Source organism: Lathyrus oleraceus, chromosome 4 (assembly GCF_024323335.1).
Source record: "Lathyrus oleraceus cultivar Zhongwan6 chromosome 4, CAAS_Psat_ZW6_1.0, whole genome shotgun sequence".
Lineage (NCBI taxonomy): Eukaryota > Viridiplantae > Streptophyta > Magnoliopsida > Fabales > Fabaceae > Lathyrus > Lathyrus oleraceus.
In genome coordinates, this window is record NC_066582.1 from 228,062,076 (window position 1) to 228,075,044 (window position 12,969).

Below are 12,969 nucleotides of genomic sequence, written 5' to 3' on the forward strand. Positions count from 1 at the left end.
ACCATGATAAACCTTAAGATGTCTACTAATCACATGTAAAATTTCATGTCCATCTAATAAAGTATGAGAATTTCACAAATGAAATGGGAGCATGTGTAACAAAAAGTCAACATAAGACCAAACAGGGGAGAAAAATCTCAAACAAATAGGAAATGCCACAAACAATTCCAAGAAAAATCACATGTAAACTAGACATATATAAGTTCAATCATGCAAATATTCAAAGCAATTTGAGGTCAAGAAGCATGGTATTGAAAATCATGAAGTTGCACATCAATGGTGTGACACAAATTGTCACACCCTAATTCAGAAAAATCATAACTCTCAAACCAGAAAGGATAAATTCACAAACTCTATACCAAAATCACCATGAATGTGTCTAGTTCGAGCACAAAAAATTTCAAAGCCATTGGATAATGCATCATCATTTCACAAATGTTTTGGCAAAGTGTATAAGAAATGGTCACATGAACAAAACCCTAGCATCATTTAAAATTCATTCATCCAAAAAATCAGGAAAAATCATGATTAAATACTAGAGATCCAGATGAACAAAATGCAAAATTCTCATGAAATTTGGGTCAAAAATGGATGAGCTATGATTTTTGTAAGATTGAGCATCAAATGAAATAAAAATTAAGAAAATAAAATGATTAAATGAATAATTGGACACAGAATGGCATTGTGGTAAATATGTTGGAACATTAGTGAAACGCAGCGTACAAGGCAAGGCGAATGAAATGTTATGATTGGCCAGGCAATGGAACAGTGACATACAGCATGCAAAACACGTGAACAATTCTGGGCAGCCATGAAGAACTAGGGTTTGTGTCTACAGTAACATTCATCATCTTCCCCAAAATCGTGAAGAAATTTTGTGCCCAGAAATAAGCAATGAGCATACCAATCAAACAAGCTAACATCATACATCTCAAATCCAACTATAATTTTCATTGAATCGAGCTGAACAATAAGAACCCAACAAAAACATGTTTGAACATGAAACTTAAAAACCAGATTTCTCACTCATAGCTCAATCATTTTGCACGATTCAAAGTTCATCATGTTCATGGCAAGGAGATCTATCTAAGGCATAGCATAGTTTTAAGAATAATGAAAATCGAAACCTTACCAAATTTGAAGTGCAGTTGTGTTGTAGTTGTTGTTTGGCTTGGTTTGCTCGAAACAGGTGCTCAACAAGTTTCCAGGAGGTAAATGGAAGGAGAATTTGAAGTCCAGCTAGCACGATTCAGCTTGAACTTGGATCTGCCATGAGAGAGCTTTCAATGGAACAGTGGAGCAAATGGCCTTACAGTCGGGAAACCAAGCTGGCAAATGCTTCAAAGTGATGGTATATGATGAACAAATCAACAACACTCGAGATCCTTGAGGTTTTCAGCAAGCAATTTCAAAAATGAAGAAATGGTGTGTTTTGAGAGCAAGTGATTTTCTGTTTGTGTAAAGTGGCTGCTAGGGTTGTTTCAGAAAGAATATGAGGTATTTGTATGCTGTTTAGTGGAGCTAAGCATGATTAGGTGTTGTGGTAAACAGAATTTGGTTTAATGAGTGTTTTTGCCATTTTGCTAAAAATCCAACCATTTGCATGGAGGTGCATGAAAGTGCACGAAATTGGGCTTTGGACATAACCAAAATAAGTTTTTTGAACATTCTCAATTGGCCAAAATTGCTAGAAATGATTATTTTGGAAAGTCACTTTTTTACTACACTTGAAATTAATTCATGCCATTCCAAAAATGCCATTTTGATTTGTGAAGTTTTGGTGAATGATGATGACATATTTGGAAAGAGGGGATCAAACGTGACTTGTTGCAAAAAACCCCACCCAATTTGGCCAAATGGTTTGAGAGATATGGCCTTTTGAAGTTCAGAAATTTCTGAAAATGATTTGATCATAACTTGCCAACCATACATGGGAATTGAGTGTTCTTGGACTTTTTGGAAATGGGAGAACAAGATCTTAAACTTTCATGTTGGGAAAAAATTCATTTGAAGCTTGTATCATGATGTAAGTTTGAGGATCAAGACTTTCCATTTTTGGCAAATTCCAATTACAGGTCAACTTTCTATTTTTGGAAATTTCTTGTCTGGCTTCAAATTCTTCCATGATGGTGTTTGACATGTTATATGAGGCCTATATGGACATGAATGAGACCTCTCAAACCAATTCCCACCTTCAAATCACTGATTAAATGCACAGTTGACCAACAGTTGACTTTTTAGGGTTTCTGGTGAACTGAGCCATGACTGATGACTTCTGAGCAATCAAACCTTGACCAAAACACTTCAAAAGGACCCCTAGGTCATGTGAACATGTTGGACCAACCCTAGGGCCTTGGCTCAATGAAAATTGCCCTTGCTTGCTTGATTGACTGATCTCCTGACTAGTTTGACCTAACTTGTCAGCTGAACTTGCACTTGGGCAAATGGACAATGCAATGTTATGCAGTGGACTATATTATGTTAATGAACTAATGATGAAAATGTATATACAAAATGTAGGTGCAAATTTGAGGTGCTACAATAGGTAGCAACAGTAGAGAGTATAATAGCTATTGCATAATAAAATTAAATAAATAGCTTCAATAAAATGATCATAGTGTAATATTGGAAAGAAGAACAAAAAAAAATGCGAAAAGGAAACAAATGCGAACATGAATTCAAATAACATTAATGAATAATCCAGCTTAAAACTAAATAACTAAGAAAAATAAATAAATTCTATCCATCTGCACGATCTCTGGCCGGAGGAGCAAAAGAGTTAACACGGTGTAGCAACTCGTGAAACTGATCCGTCATACTGCTCATGTATCCTAGAACTTCGTGTCTCATTTCAGTAAACTCTTCTCTGAGGGCGTCTTGTTCTGGCATCAAAGCTTCAATGGCGGTGTTATAATCAGTTCCGGGCATATGATGTCGGAGGTCGGATATTGCTGATTCTTCGGTCCGAACAGGCTGAGGAGGAGGGTTAATATCATAATAGCCGGATGGTGTCTGAGGGTCGGATTCGGCATAAGGGATCTGGTCATTATAAATCTCATAGTAATCACAAATCTCATAGTCCTGGATGGATTCAGTGGATCTAGCAGGGGCGGGGGTTTCGTTCAGATTGTAGAGCCAGTTGTTGCGGTTATGAACACTAGTTCTAGGATCGGGCAAGGTAAATAGGCAAAGAACCTGGTTATTAATAATAAGCTCAAACTCATCAGATCCTAGGTTTGCTATAAACAAGGTGTTGAAGAGGAAGGGTATACTCATAATGGTAATGCCACAAAAAGGGCTTAGGTCAAGAATCGACTGACGTAACCCGATAGCGTTACCAATCATGGTTATCAGACCGCCTATTCTAATAGGTGCTCGCTCATCTTGGATAAGGTGGCCTAAATTTGCTAGCATAAAGGTGGCACCGTTTACTGGACGGTTCTGAGAGGCACAGAATATGATGAAGAGTTCATCACGTGAAACTGAAGTGCTGTTTGGCTTCTCTCCAAATAAGGTGTGGGTCAGGATCCCATGGAAGTAACGGAAAGCTGGGTTATGAATGTTTCCAGAGAGAAACTCATGGTCCTCGAGCTCATCATTCCCAGTCAAACTACCCCAAAAGTGTTCAAGTTCTCTATACTCAAAAAGTTCTTCCTGGCTTACTGTGAATGTGTCATAGGAGGTAGGAAAACCCAAAAGGTTGGTAAAGTCTCTAATATTAAATTGGTACTCCATGTTGAACATTCTGAACTGGATAAAACCTCTGCTAATTCCTTTTCCATGGCTGGGTAGATAGATTAATGAGCTAAGGAATTCTAGTGTTAGTCTCCGGTATGTGGCGAAGTGTCTTAGGATAGGGGATGTCTCCCATCCTATCTGATTCAACAAATACAGGACACTTTCTCTTAATCCAAGGGCAGTCATAGCCCAATCATCAGCATATAAACTAGGTAGCATCTCTCTAGTGGCTAGTTCGTCGAACTTTTATTTCTGAGTCATCCCTCTGAATTTGATACCCATACGATCAATATGTCCCATCTGGTTAGTGTTAGCTAGAGAAAAGAAAACATGAGTTTTAGTTAGGATTTGGCCAAATGCCGAAAGAATAGAAAAGTTTTTTTTTTAAAAATAAATTAAGAATGAATACTAAACAGAAATTAAAAGAGTAATTAAGGAAGAAATAGGAAGATAATACTAATAATTTAAGGAAATAATAAAATAATTGTGGGTTGTCTCCCACTAAGCGCTTTGTTTAAATGTCACAAGCTCGACAAAGAAACTGTTAAATATAATCTATTAATCCTGGAGGCATTTCTTCTAAGTGCAGGATTTGCGAATCTTCGTTGATTTCCGCATAATGATAGTGTTTTAGACGTTGCCCGTTTACGGTGAACGGTTCTGTGGATTTGCCTTTAATTTCTATCGCTCCACTGGGAAAGATGTTAGTGATATGAAAAGGACCTGACCATCTGGATCGCAGTTTTCCCGGGAATAACTTTAGTCTAGAGTTAAATAAAAGGACTGTGTCGCCTTGCTTGAAGATTTTCCTTGATATACGCTTGTCATGCCATTGTTTTGTTCTTTCTTTATAGATTCTGGCATTTTCATAGGCGTCTCTTCTGAGTTCCTCTAATTCGTTTATGTCAAGGATTCTCTTTTCACCGGCGACTTTATAGTTTAGATTCAGATTTCTAATAGCCCAATAGGCTTTATGTTCTAACTCTACCGGGAGGTGACAGGATTTTCCATAAATGAGCTTAAATGGGGTCGTCCCTATGGGGGTTTTATAAGCAGTTCGGTATGCCCACAAAGCTTCTAGTAATTTCAATGACCAGTCTTTCCTTGAAGTGGCGACTGTTTTTTCTAGTATTTGCTTGATTTCTCTGTTAGATACTTCCACTTGTCCACTGGTCTGAGGGTGGTAAGGTGTCGCTATCCTATGTCTCACGCCATATTTAAACAATAGTTTTTCGAGTACCTTGGATATAAAGTGCGATCCACCATCACTGACTACTATTCTTGGGATGCCAAATCTCGGAAATATTATATTCTTAAAGAGTCTAGTTACTACTCGGGTGTCATTTGTTGGAGAAGCTATAGCTTCGATCCATTTTGATACGTAGTCAACTGCCACGAGTATGTATTTGTTACCGAAAGAGGATGGAAAAGGTCCCATGAAGTCTATTCCCCACACGTCGAAAATCTCTACTTCCAAAATACCTTTTTGTGGCATCTCGTCACGTCTAGATATGTTTCCTGTGCGTTGACATCTGTCACATTCCTTAATAGCCGCATGTACGTCCTTCCATATAGTTGGCCAATAAAAGCCGGCTTGTAGGATTTTAGAGCAGGTCTTGGATGTACTCGTGTGTCCACCATAAGGAGCGGAGTGGCAGTGTTGGATTATATTTTCTACCTCTTCTTCGGGTATACATCGACGGAAAATACCATCGGGGCCCCTTTTGAAAAGTAAGGGATCATCCCAGTAATACTGTTTTATATCGTAGAAGAATCGTTTCTTCTGCTGGTAAGATAAAGTAGGCGGAACTATTCCGGCAGCTAAATAATTGACGAGATCAGCGTACCATGGTGTGACAGATATAGCTAAGGTGGTTTCTACTTGCTTGTCAGAGTTATTCTCTTCCAAAGTAGCTATAAGTTTATCGTACGAGAAATCATCGTTAATTGAGGTTCTTTCCGGTTCAAGGTTCTCAAGTCTAGAGAGGTGGTCTGCTACTACGTTTTCAGTTCCTTTCTTGTCTTTGATTTCTAAATCGAACTCTTGTAGCAACAAGATCCATCTTAGAAGTCTAGGTTTAGCATCCTTTTTTGTTAAAAGGTACTTGATAGCAGCGTGATCAGTGTAAACTATTATTTTGGCTCCGACCAAGTAAGAACGAAATTTATCTAGCGCAAATACAACTGCTAGGAGTTCTTTCTCGGTAGTGGCGTAATTCGTTTGCGCTTCATCTAGGGTTCTACTTGCGTAATATATAACGTGAAGCTTTTTATCCTTTCGTTGTCCTAAAACAGCACCCACAGCATAATCGCTGGCATCACACATTATTTCGAATGGTTCATTCCAGTCGGGTGTCTGCATTATGGGTGCGGAGATCAATGCTTGCTTAAGCGCTTGAAATGCTTTTAAATAGTTATCGTCGAATATGAAATCAGCATCTTTCATCAATAGTCCGATTAAAGGTTTAGTTATCTTAGAGAAGTCTTTGATGAATCGTCGGTAAAAACCGGCGTGTCCTAAGAAGCTTCGTACTTCTCTCACGGTTCTTGGGGGTTGAAGGTTTTCGATTACCTCTATTTTGGCTTTGTCTACTTCAATTCCTTTGTTCGAGATGATGTGTCCTAAAACAATTCCTTCTTGTACCATAAAGTGGCACTTCTCCCAGTTAAGTACTAAGTTTACTTTTACACATCGTTCCAGAACTCTTTCTAGGTTTTCAAGGCATTCTTCAAAACTTTGTCCGTATACGGAAAAGTCATCCATAAATACTTCCATGATGTTTTCGAGAAAGTCGGCGAAATTTGCCATCATGCATCTTTGAAAGGTTGCAGGAGCATTACACAGGCCAAACGACATTCGTCTATAAGCGAAGGTACCAAAAGGGCACGTGAACGTTGTCTTTTCTTGGTCATCAGGGTGAATTGGTATTTGAAAGAAGCCTGAATAACCGTCTAGATAACAGAAATGCGAATGTTTTGCTAATCGTTCTAACATCTGGTCAATGAATGGTAAAGGGAAATGATCTTTTCGGGTTGCTTTGTTTAGTTTCCTATAGTCAATGCACATTCTCCATCCCGATTCGATTCGTTTAGTTATAGTTTCCCCTTTTTCGTTTTCAATAACGGTTACGCCTCCTTTCTTTGGTACTACGTGTACAGGACTAACCCATTTGCTATCAGATATAGGATATATAATACCTGCTTCTAATAACTTGGTTATTTCCTTCTTTACTACCTCACTCAGGATCGGATTTAGTCTCCTCTGGTGTTCCCTAGAGGTTTTACAGTCTTCTTCTAGCATGATGCGGTGCATACAAATAGAAGGACTTATTCCTTTAAGATCGGTGATGTGGTAACCTAGTGCGGTTGGATACTTTCTTAAGATATGTAGGAGTTTTTCTGTTTCGAGTCTTCTTAGGTCTGCATTAACTATCACAGGTCGTTCAAGTTCTAAGTCTAGGAATTCATATCTCAGATTTTTGGGAAGTGTTTTCAGGTCAAGGGTTGGTTTGTTAAGACATTGCGTAGGGTCCGGTGTTATTGCTAAACATTGGTTAGATTTGTCTTCTATAAGATAATCGGATGATTTGTCTTCTCCTAACTCTGCTTCTTTTATGCATTCATCGATGATATCCATGAAGTAACATGTATCTTCTATTGCAGGTGCTTTCAATAATTGGGAAAGAATGAACTCAATTTTCTCTTCACCTACTTCGAAGGTGAGTCGTCCTCGTTTTACGTCTATGATTGCACCGGCAGTTGCTAAGAACGGTCTTCCCAGTATAATGGGTGTAATATCATCTTCTCTAATGTCCATAATTGTAAAATCAGCTGGAATGTAGAATTGACCTATGCGTACGGGAACGTTTTCAAGAATTCCTACAGGATATTTGATGGAACGATCTGCTAGTTGCACAGACATTTTAGTTGGTCTTAATTCTCCCATTTCCAGTTTCTTACATATGGATAAAGGAATAACGCTAATTCCGGCTCCTAAATCGCATAAGGCTTTGTCGATGACAAATTTTCCTATGTGATAGGGTATAGAGAAACTACCCGGATCCTTGAGTTTAGGAGGCATGTTTTGGATTATAGCGCTACATTCGGCAGGGAGTGTAACGGTTTCGCTATCTTCAAGTTTCCTCTTATTAGAAAGAATTTCTTTTAAGAATTTAGCATATGAGGGCATCTGCGTAATAGCTTCGGTGAACGGAATTGTAACGTTTAATTGTTTAAGGAGATCAACAAATTTTCTAAATTGGCCCGCATCTTTGGTTTTAACAAGCCTTTGAGGGTAAGGGATAGGTGGTTTGTAAGGTGGTGGAGGTACATAAGGTTCCTTCTTTTCTAGGGTTTCCTTATTACTCTCTTCCTTTTCCTTAGGTTCACTTTCCTCAGTTGATTTTTTAGGGTTTTGATTTTCTATCCTTGGATCAGACGGTCCTTCCACTTCCGTTCCACTTCTTAATATGATTGCATGAGCGTGGCTTCTCGGGTTAGGTTGGGGCTGTCCAGGGAATGTACCAGTTGGGGCAGCAGTAGGCGCTTGTTGTTGAGCTACTTGTGATATTTGTGTTTCCAGCATTTTGTTATGGGTAGCCAGGGCATCTACTTTGCTTGCTAGTTGTTTAAGTTGTTCGCCAATGTGTACATTCTGGTTTAAGAAATCTTTATTGGTTTGTTGTTGGGAAGCTATAAAGTTTTCCATCATGATTTCCAAGTTGGATTTCCTAGGGGCGTTATTGTTAGGCATGGATGGGTTCGGTTTCTGATATCCTGGAGGTATAACTGGGGCTTGATTTGGAGATTGTCTAGGTGCGTACAAAGCATTATTACTCTTATATGAAAAGTTTGGATGGTTCTTCCAATTTGAGTTATAGGTATGCGAGTAGGGGCTTCCTTGAGCATAGTTCACTTGCTCTGCTTGGATTCCTGTCAAGAGTTGACAATCCGTAGGGGTGTGACCTTGGATTCCACAGACCTCGCAATTCTGAGTTATAGCAACCACGGCGGCTGGAGGTGATACATTTAAACTTTCAATTTTTTGGACCAAAGCATCCACTTTTGCATTAACGTGATCAAGGTTACTTATCTCGTACATGCCAGTTTTCGTTTGAGGTTTTTCCACCATTGTTCGTTCGGTTCCCCACTGATAGTGGTTTTGGGCCATGCTCTCGATAAGCTGGTAAGCATCAGCATAAGGTTTCTTCATTAGTGCACCACCTGCAGCGGCGTCTATTGTTAACCTTGTGTTGTACAAGAGACCATTATAAAATGTGTGAATTACTAACCAGTCTTCCAAACCATGGTGTGGGCAAAGTCTCATCATGTCTTTGTATCTTTCCCATGCTTCGAAAAGAGACTCGTTGTCTTTCTGTTTAAATCCGTTTATCTGGGCTCTTAACATAGCTGTTTTGCTTGGCGGAAAGTATCGGGCAAGAAAAACTTTCTTCAACTCGTTCCATGTGGTGACAGAGTTTGAAGGGAGAGACTGAAGCCATCTTCTAGCGCTATCTCTTAATGAGAAAGGAAAAAGACGAAGTCGAATTGCCTCCGAAGTGACACCATTAGCTTTAACAGTATCAGCGTATTGGACAAATACGGATAAATGAAGTTTTGGATCCTCGGTAGGATTTCCAGAGAATTGGTTCTGTTGCACAGCCTGCAACAACGAAGGTTTAAGTTCGAAGTTATTTGCTTCGATTGCGGGCGGAGCAATACTTGAATGCGGTTCATCTTGCGATGGAGCGGCGTAATCTCTAAGAGCACGAGCTGGTTCTGCCATCTCGGTTATCGAAGGAAAAATGTTTTTGAAATCAGGAAGTTCTACAGGAGGGAGATTGTTTGCAGCACGATATTCCCGAATTCGTCGTAGTACTCGGAGATATAGTTCGATATCGTTGATTCGTAAATAGAGCGGTTCGCCTTGTGAGCGAGTGCGTGGCATACAAATCAACAAAAGAAAGAATATAAGAAAAAGAAACCTTAGTCTCTACAGCGTAACGGAAGAGTTATGATATCGATTAAATAAAAATCCCCGGCAACGGCGCCAAAAACTTGATCGCGACTTTATGAGTCGAAATTGGGGTACAAACTGCAAGTGCACAGTTCTATCGCGTAGTTTTAAAAGATATCGATCCCACAGGGACTTATGAATCGATATACCGTTATCTAAGGTTACTTCGTAAAGCTAAGGTGGATAATGGTTGATTGTTAGGGGGAAAAGCTAAAAACTAAACTAAGATCTAGATTAAATATTAATAAAGCGATATCGGTATGTAGTTCGTCGTAATTAGGGAATCAATTCTTTGTTGGTTTCTTGGTTTTAAAGTAAATCCTTTCAGTTGACACTATTGTTTAAAAGCCTTATCTCAAACTCTCGCTCTGTTGAATAAACTATGGTTTTATATTAACGTAGCTGTCACTCATTAGTTAAGTCAAAAACCACTTTTTGAAAACAATAAGGTCCGTAGAAACTCTTTTTAAGAAAAATACTAATCATTTAAACACCCTTATCTTAAACTCTCGCTCTGTTGACTTAGGTTATACAATTAAATTCAAATGCTTAACTCTCGTCCTCACATTCAACATTTAAAAATACTTTTTGAAAAAGATTAGAATTTAATTAACTCTAAAAATGCTTTCGCCCTGATCTAGAATTAATGTCCAATTTACATTGTCCAGTTAAAAACTCAAACTCTCGTTCTATTGATTTTAACTTCTTTATGTCTTTTACTTTCGTACAAAAACTTTGTTATTAAACCTGTAAATTGAGACCGTAAAAAGAGTGATTTTAATTTTAAACTTAATTAAACCAATTTAGTTTTGATTCCTTCATTCCGCTTACTTTACATACCGATACCTAAATAAATTAGCCAGACATACTAAACAGATCTAAATAATTAGCATGCATAAACAAATCCATCGCAGGCAAACAGTATAAATTAATAATAAAACAAAGCATATATAAATTCAACAAATAATTAAAGAACCTGAATAATTAAATAGTAGTCTTGAACACTCCACCACAGACCGGTTGGATTTGTTCTTGAATTCTTCAATTAAACAACCAATTAAAAGAAGAAAATAAAAAAAAACTAGATTCTAACGTAAGGTTAGATCCGGTAAAAAGGTACACAATAGTTTCCGGTGTAGAAACTATTGTGCGAAAAGAATTAACTAAATGCTAAAAAAGGAAATAGAAATTGCAAGGGAAATAGTGTAGAACTCGTACAAACAATGCTGTAAAAATAATGCTTAAATTGCTGGAAAAGAAAAATTGCAAAAGCGAAAACGGCAAAGGAAAAATGTGGAAAAGCCTGGAACCCTTTTAGGTTTGGCAAGTGGCTATTTATATTGATGCTTGAGTAACTGCTTCCGCTTCCAAAAAGGTCTTCAACGTGCATAAAAGTTGGGCGTGGATATAGGGCTCAACTCTCCCTCAACGTCTCTGAAGCGTTCCTTGCGCCAAAAATGTAGGGGAATGGTGTGACGTTCGTCACACCATGTGTGACGTCCGTCACAGGAGTGTGCAAGGCGTGACGCTCGTCACGCCCTCTGTGACGTCCGTCACATGCACATCACCTGCGTTTTGTGCTTTGGGCTGGGCTTTGACATTTGGTTCATTTTCTCTCCTTTTTGTACCTCCATTTTTGCTTGTGCTTCAAATAAACCACCTGAGACAAATAGAAAGAAAATACCGCGTAATATCTAATAAAAATGAAGTGAACTGAAATAAATAATGATATAATTTAATTGAATTAAGTCCTAAAATATGATATAATTTCATGTTATCATTCATTTGGTACTCATTCCAATGGACATGCCATGGCTAGAAAGATGTTGAGAGCAGGCTACTATTGGCTGACAATGGAGTCTGACTGCTGCAAATATGTGAAGAAATGCCACAAGTGTCAAATATATGCGGATAAGATTCATATTCCTCCGACACTTCTGAATGTGATTTCGTTACCATGGCCTTTCTCTATGTGGGGAATCGACATGATCGGCATGATCGAACCGAAGGCGTCCAACAGACACAGGTTTATTCTCGTAGCAATTGATTACTTCACCAAATGGGTTGAAGCCGCATCATATGCGAACGTGACCAGGCAAGTGGTCGTGAAGTTTATCAAGAATCAGCTTATTTGCCGTTTGGTGTGCCAGAATAGATCATTACTGATAATGGATCTAATCTGAATAATAAGATGATGGATGAGTTGTGCGTTGAGTTCAAGATTGCACACCATAATTCTTCTCCTTACAGACCTAAGATGAATGGGGCTGTTGAAGCTGCTAACAAGAATATCAAGAAGATTATCCAGAAGATGACAGTTACATACAAAGATTGGCATGAGATGCTGCCATTTGCTTTGCATGGATATCGTACATCTGTCCGCACTTCAACAGGGGCAACCCCTTTCTCTCTTGTTACGGCATGGAGGTTGTTCTCCCAGTAGAGGTGGAGATCCCATCAATGAGAGTCTTGATGGAAGCCAAGTTGACTGATGTTGAATGGATTCAGAGTCGTTATGACCAATTGAATTTGATTGAAGAGAAGAGATTAACTGCCATGTGTCATGGTCAGTTATATCAGCAGAGAATGAAGAAAGCATTCGATAAGAAGGTCAAGCATCGTGTGTTCCGAGAAGGTGACCTTGTGCTCAAGAAAGTTTTGTCTTTCGCGCCCGATTCCAGGGGCAAGTGGACTCCAAACTATGAAGGTCCATATGTTGTTAAGAGAGCCTTTTCAGGCGGAGCTTTGATGCTTACAACAATGGATGGGGGGGATTTCACTCGTCCTGTGAATTCAGATGCAGTCAAGAGATACTTTGCCTAAAAAAAGTATATTAAAAGAAAAACAGAATAGCTCGCTAAGTTGAAAACCCGAAAGGGCGGCTTAGGCAAAAATGAGCGTCTCGGTGGAAAACCCGAAAGGGCGATCCAGGCAAAAGTTAGAGACATAAAAAATTATGATATTTGTATCCCGCTAGATTGAGTACCTCATCCTGGGGAAATCTAGGCAAAAATTAGGGATTTGGCAAGTAACTGCATCCTGACAAGACTTTCTATTCCGCAGCCGTCATTTCATCAGAGATTCTCGATTCATCGTCAACTGAAGCTTCGAATACATCGAGATTCAAATTGGTAGAGAAAGGATCATTATGTTCAATGTAGCCCTCTTCCAATATATATCACTGATTTCAAATTTGTACAGATCTATGGAGTCTT

General features: G+C 38.8%; 1 pseudogene; it reads left to right on the forward strand.

Annotated features, from left to right (window-relative positions):
* The first annotated feature begins 9,038 nt into the window (after positions 1-9,038).
* On the forward strand, positions 9,039-9,138 carry LOC127077217 (uncharacterized; annotated as a pseudogene).
* Positions 9,139-12,969: the final 3,831 nt, after the last annotated feature.